The sequence below is a fragment of the Serinus canaria genome (genome assembly GCF_022539315.1).
Source record: "Serinus canaria isolate serCan28SL12 chromosome 7 unlocalized genomic scaffold, serCan2020 HiC_scaffold_29, whole genome shotgun sequence".
NCBI classification, from domain to species: domain Eukaryota; kingdom Metazoa; phylum Chordata; class Aves; order Passeriformes; family Fringillidae; genus Serinus; species Serinus canaria.
In genome coordinates, this window is record NW_026108147.1 from 3,570,937 (window position 1) to 3,577,476 (window position 6,540).

The window sequence follows — 6,540 nt, forward strand, 5'->3', positions numbered from 1 at the left end:
CGGAGGAGAAGGAGATAAACAAGCGAGGGGGTTGATAGCTGTCATCATCACCATCATCATGGCTTTCATTTGGCTGCCTAATGAGTCAGATCACAGGCAGAGAGAAAAATTGTCAATCGCCCGGGCTCTAATGAATTTTTTTGCAAATTGTAATCAAGCCAGGCCGTCTCAGCTCGCTGATTAATGAGACCCAGGAGGCCCGGCCAGCACCTCAGCTTTTTATTCCATCCCGTCCTCCCTGCACTAAATTAACAGCAACTTGTCTGAGCTTCAAATTAACTCCCAATGATTAATTCTGATGGGGGGGTCTGAAGAATAGCTCGTCCTAATAGGCACTGGCCTCTGATGCTGTTTGAAATTAATACACTTCCCCTTTGGCTGCCGGCTTTAATCCAAGGCTGGGCTTTGACATCACTATATTTGTTGTTACAATAAATTCCTCTTACATCTGCAGATCAAATAATTGCGGTGCTCGGGGAGCGCGGCCGCGGCGGCGGCAAAGCCGAACTCGGAGGGGACGGGGAGCTCCTCTGCTCTGCTGCTCTTCCCAGCAAAGCCCGGCTTTAGGTTTAGCCAGAAATGGGGATTTTTAAGGCTCGGCAACGGGGCTGGGATGGCGCTGCCTCGCTGTTAAATAAGACATCAGCGCTTTTAAATCCCCCCCGTTCACCCCCGGCCGCAGTGAGCCGGCGCTGCCCGGAGCCCCCCGGACCCAGCGCGGCTCTGGAGCTCGGAGGGGGCTGCGCTGCCTCGGTTCTGTCTGTCCCGCCTTATTTGCTGTCATTATCTCAGCCGGCTCGGGCTTTTCGTGCCTTTTCCCTATCCCGGAGATGTCCCTGCTGTGCCCGGCCGGGGGCGCGGGGGACACCGGGCAGCGCTCCCTTGGGAATGCCCTCCCGAAGGACCGAGCATCCTCCCCGTGTCCCTCGGGACAGTCCCCCCAGTGTCCCAGGGTGTCCCAGGAGCTGTGTCCCTCCTCCCCACGGGGCCGGCTCCAGAGGAGAGCGCTGGTGCCGGCGAGCGAATCCCGGTGCCATAAAGCAGCCGGCACCCCGACGCACAAAAGCAACACCATATGCCCGGAGACAACTTGTGTGAATTCTAAATCGCTCCATAAAAATTGATTGCTTATCCCAAGCCTTGGGCAGCGCCGAGGGGGTGGCACCGGGAGGGGACGCCGGGCCCGTGTCCCCCCGTGTCCCCCCGGGGTGCCGGGTCCCTTCCGTCCCCTCCCCATCCCGCGGGATGCTCGTCCGCCCCTCGCTTGCTCTTTTCTCCCTCCCGCTACGCCCGGACCATAGAGAGCCTTAATCTATTTATTTCGAGCCACTTCATCCTCTCTGCCGCTTTTGTCCCGGCCCCAGCCTCTGGCTTTGTGGCAGCACCGCTGAGGTTTTAAAAGCCCCTTCCCCTATAGTTTGAGGTCTCCTTGGCTGCCTGAATGACAATGGCTAAAACAGGATTACACTGACCTGATCCTATTAAACTCGCCCATCGATCTGTGCCGCCCTCCCTCCCTCCCTCCGGCTCCGCCAACTTTACTCGCCCAACTTTCCCCGGGGCTCAGCCGGGCGAGAGGGAGAAGCCAAAGGCCGAGCAGGCCTGGAGGAGGAAGGATGGAAGGATGAAGGGATGGAGGCTACTTCTGTTTTCTTGGCTTGTTGCTCCTTTTTTTTTTTTTTTTTTTTTTTTTTTTCCCTAACCGAGCCACGTGGATTTTAAACCTCTGCTTCATCTCCCAGGATCTCGGGCTCCGAACTAAAAGGCGGCGCTTCCTCCGTGCCCCGACTGTTTGCTCCGGCAGGAGATGGAGCTAAACCCCTCAAGGGCGATTTTAGCAATAACCAAAACCATCCTACGCCATGCTCGCAGCATTCGGACAGATTTAATCCCTCCGAGAAAAACCCTCCCCTGAGGGGGGTGCCGGGGGGGCACCGCGTTCCGCCTTTTCCAGCGTGGAGGAAACCCTGGGGATGCCCAGCCCGCATCCCTGGGGCAGCTCCCGGAGCATCCCCCGGGCATGGAGCGAGTCCCGGCTCCCTCCGATGTGCGGCAGGAGCGGCCGGGGATGCTCCGAGGATGCTCCGCGGATGCTCCGCGGATGCTCCGCGGATGCTCCGAGGATGCTCCGCGCCAGCATCTGCGGGGCACCGGCAATTCATCCCCAGGGGATGAGCGGGCAGTGACCCCGGGGATGTTTCATGCCGACCTGCCAGGATGCCTGGATCGAGTCAGAGCCCTGAACCCACTCGGGACAGGGGTGTTTTAGCCCCGAGTGGCAAAGGGCCCATCGCCGGCTTTTAGCGCTCACATCCTGTTAATTAACCGAGCCAAAGACAAGCCGGGGATTCCCGGTTATCGTTCTCCAGGAGAGCGTTTACCCTGTGTGGTGCCAAGTGCCTGGAGCTCCCAATGCTCCCCAACAGACCCCAAAAATGGCCACCCCTAAAGGGCCGTTTGCAGTGATTTTTAATTTTTTTTTTTAAAGTTAGCATGTCTTGATGCTGCCTGAAGTGATAAAAATTGCAACTGCCTGAGTATAAAAAGAATTTTTTACTATTTTCCTGCCTGATTTGATCCTCATCAAGATTTTTGGTTTTGCTGGAAAAGAATCCATACTTGGAAATGTGGGAAAAGGTGGGTTTGGCCCCAAAAGCCATTTAAAAAACATTTGCCTCCCTTGCTGACATTCCCAGAACAGCCAAAAGAAGCCTTGGGAATGGGTTATACAAATTTAAAAATTGGGTTTTATTTTTTTGCTGGCAGCCTTGACTCGAAACCTTGTCAGCTCTTCTGGGCCACAGCAACAACTCCTCACCACAAACCCTCCTGCAGCACCCCCGAGGTGTCCCCAGGGCATCTCCCACCACCCCAAAACTGGCAGCTGGGGGTAAGACCCCTTCTCAAATCCACAATTCCCCCATAAATCCGGGATAAAAACCACCAGGCTCCCCCTCCTGCCTGAATTCCATGGAAGGCACCTCTGGGTTTTTACCTCTGAACTGGGCTCATGGTCATTTTTAAGGCACACATCTGTATTTTTCTTTTCAGCCAGATGCTGGGCTCCTAAGCCCACAGCTGCTATTTCTCCCCCCTCCCCAATTATTTTCAGATTTCCCCATTTCCAGAGAGGCAATAAGTCCCCGCCAAAGGAGGGTAATGGGAAGGCTCTCTCCCAGAGAAATTGTTAATTTGGGATTTATAAAGGACTTTCCTTAATGAATAATAGTTGAGATCGATCTGTCTTCCTGCCTCCTGCTGCAGAGTAACATTTGTAAAGTAAGGTGATCCCAATTACTCCCTCTAATGACCCTCTCCAGGAGAGATTCCAGAGCTGCAGCCAGGAATCCTCTGCTCCCCTGGTGCCAGGAGCATCCCCTGCTTCTTCCTGGAGTCTTTGGATTTATCCAGCTCCCAATTCTCCACTTCCCTGGATCCATCCAGCTCCCAATCCTTCACTTCCCTGGATCCATCCAGCTCCCAATCCTTCACTTCCCTGGATCCACCCAGCTCCCAATCCCCCATTTCCCTGGATCCATCCAGCTCCCAATCCCTCACCTCCCTGGGTTCTTCCAGCTCCCAATCCCCCATTTCCCTGGATCCATCCTGATCCCAATCCCTCACCTCCCTGGATTTATCCAGCTCCCAATCCCCCATTTCCCTGGATTTATCCAGCTCCCAATTCCCCATCTCCCTGGGTTTATCCAGCTCCCAATCCCCCATTTCCCTGGATTTATCCAGTTCCAAATCCCCCATCTCCCTGGGTTCTTCCAGCTCCCAATCCCCCATCTCCCTGGGTTCTTCCAGCTCCCAATCCCCCATTTCCCTGGATTTATCCAGCTCCCAATCCCCCACCTCCCTGGGTTCTTCCAGCTCCCAATCCCCCATTTTTCTGGGTTTATCCAGATCCCAATCCTTCACCTCCATGGATCCATCCAGCTCCCAATGCTTCACATCAAACTCCCAATCCCTCATCTCCCTGGATCCATCCAGCTCCCAATCCCTCATTTCCCTGGATTCTTCCAGCTCTCAATCTTTCACATCCAGCTCCCAATCTCCCATTTCCCTGGATTTATCCAGCTTTCAATCCTTCAATTCCCTGGATCTACCCAGTTCCCAGTCCCCATTTCCCTGGATCCATCCTGCTCCCAATCCCCCACCTCCCTGGATTTATCCAGCTCCCAATCCTTTTTCTCCTTGGATTTATTCAGCTCCCAATCTTTTTTCTCCTTGGATTTATTCAGCTCCCAATCTCCCATTTCCATGGATTTATCCAGCTCCCAATCCCTTACCTCCCCGGATTTATCCAGCTCCCAATCCCCCATTTCCCTGGGTTTATCCAGATCCCAATCCCTTTTCTCCTTGGATTTATCCAGCTCCCATTCCCCCATTTCCCTGGATTCTTCCAGCTCTCAATCCCCCATCTCCCTGGATCCATCCAGCTCCTAGTCTTCACCTCCATGGATTCTTCCAGTTCCCAATCCCCTATTTGCCTGGATTTATCCAGCTCCCAATCCTTTAATTCCCTGGGTTTATCCAGCTCCCAATCCCCCATCTCCCTGGATCCATCCAGCTCCCACTTCCCACCTCCCTGGGTTTATCCAGCTCCCAGTCCCCCATCTCCCTGGATTTATCCAGCTCCCAATCCTTCACATCCAGCTCCCAGTCCCCCATCTCCCTGGATCCATCCAGCTCCCAGTCCCCCATCTCCCTGGATCCATCCAGCTCCCACTCCCCACCTCCCTGCCTGCTGTGGCTCAGCTCAGTCCTGCAGAATCCTGCAGGAGGCTTTGGGTGGGGAGAAACCTCAAAGCTCATCTCATTCCAGTATTCCACTGGCCCAGGTGGCTCCAGGCCCTGCCCAGCCTGGCCTGGGACACTTCCAGGGATGAGCCTGGCATCCCAGAGGAGAGGGGAGAATGGGGAAGTCCCCCCTGGTGTTGTCACCCCTTGTCCCCAGGGTGCCAGGTCCAGAGGGGGTCACAGCACCCTGACCCCCACCCACCCCTGGCTCGTCAGAGAGAGGGGAAATGACTCAGTTATGACCAATTGCTGCCCAAAAGTCTCTTCACAGGAGAAAGCACCAGCACTGCAGGGCCCTTGGATCAGCAGGAGGGGAAGGGATCCAGCAGCTGGAGCCTGGCAGGCTCCAATCAGCAGCAAAGCCTCTTTTCCTTATTTTTTTTTTCCTTAAAATACGGATCTGTCCCAGATCAGAGCCAGCTAACAAGGTCTGGGGGGGGGTCTCTCCATCTTCTCCAGGTCTTCAGCTGGAGACTGGATGCCTTCAGGGGATTGCTGAGTGGATTCCTGCCTTTGCAGGTGCCTTTCCAGCTGTTTTCCTCCCTTTCCACCCTGCCTCTCTTCCCTCTGCTTCCTCTGTGCAGCAGGGAACGAGGGTGTGGAAATCCCATTCCCTTCCCTCCTTTTCTTGCTGTCATCCCACATCCAGAGGCTGGTGGGACATCTGGAGCCAAGGATGGGAATTTTTTCTCCCATGCTGCAAATCCTGGCTCCCCAACACTTGGCAGAGTTCTGTCTGCCCCACCACCAGTGCTCCCCTTTCTCCTCTGCCTGCACCCCAGGGAACACTAATGCCACTTTCCCAGTAATTCCAGTGGAAAAGGAAAAATCCAGAAAAAAAATCACCTCTAAAAAAAAAAAAAAGGAAAACCAAAATAAAATTCTCTTTTAAATCCCTTCTGCACTGCTGGAGGGAACTGAGAAGCACAAGTTGTAAGAGCCTTGCTCTGGGTCACCTTCAGAAGAGGTGACCCAGGGACCACACTGCCTTTGGCCGCCTCGGCCCTGCTCCGAGGACTATTTTGGGTGTTGGAGTGCAAAGAACTCGCTGCTTTTCTCTCCCTGCCTGCACAAACCATCCCCGTGGCGATCCAGAGCCGGGCACGGAGCTCAGCCCTCCCTCACCTCGCAGGGAGGGGATTCTGCATCCCAGCCCTGCTTGGGAGGATGAATCCCCCAATTATTCCTCACCTGGCACAAAAGCTCTGGCGCTGCCAGCACGAACTGGCCAGGCCGATTAAGTGGCAGCCACCAGCCAATAAATAAATTGGAACCATCTCCAGAGCTGATTAGCTTGCTAATTAAGCTCAGTTAAGGGGAAATCTGCAGTCAATCAGCCCGGCCATTACCAGTTGGATCCGCAGAGCGGGAGATGGGGATGCTGCTCCTCTGCTGGGGAGAGCAGGAGCAGGAGCAGGAGGAGGAGGAGGAGGAGGGGAGCGAGCTGGGGGTGGGGAGGAAGGTGCTGCCCAATCCGAGAGGCTCATCCATCCGGGGTGTGGGAATCCATAAAATCAGAGGGTTTTGGGAAAGCTACAAAAGGCACAATTTAGAGACAGCAGAAATGCCATCAGAGCTAAGCAGTAGCCATGAGATAGGTCAGCAGAAAAATTATAGAAGTAGAAAAGTAAGGACAAATAGAACCATGATCTGTGTATTAATGTTTGGCTAGCATAACTCCCTAAGCTACAGAAAATTTATCTAGCAAGATATTAGGAAGTTATAGGATTAATAATG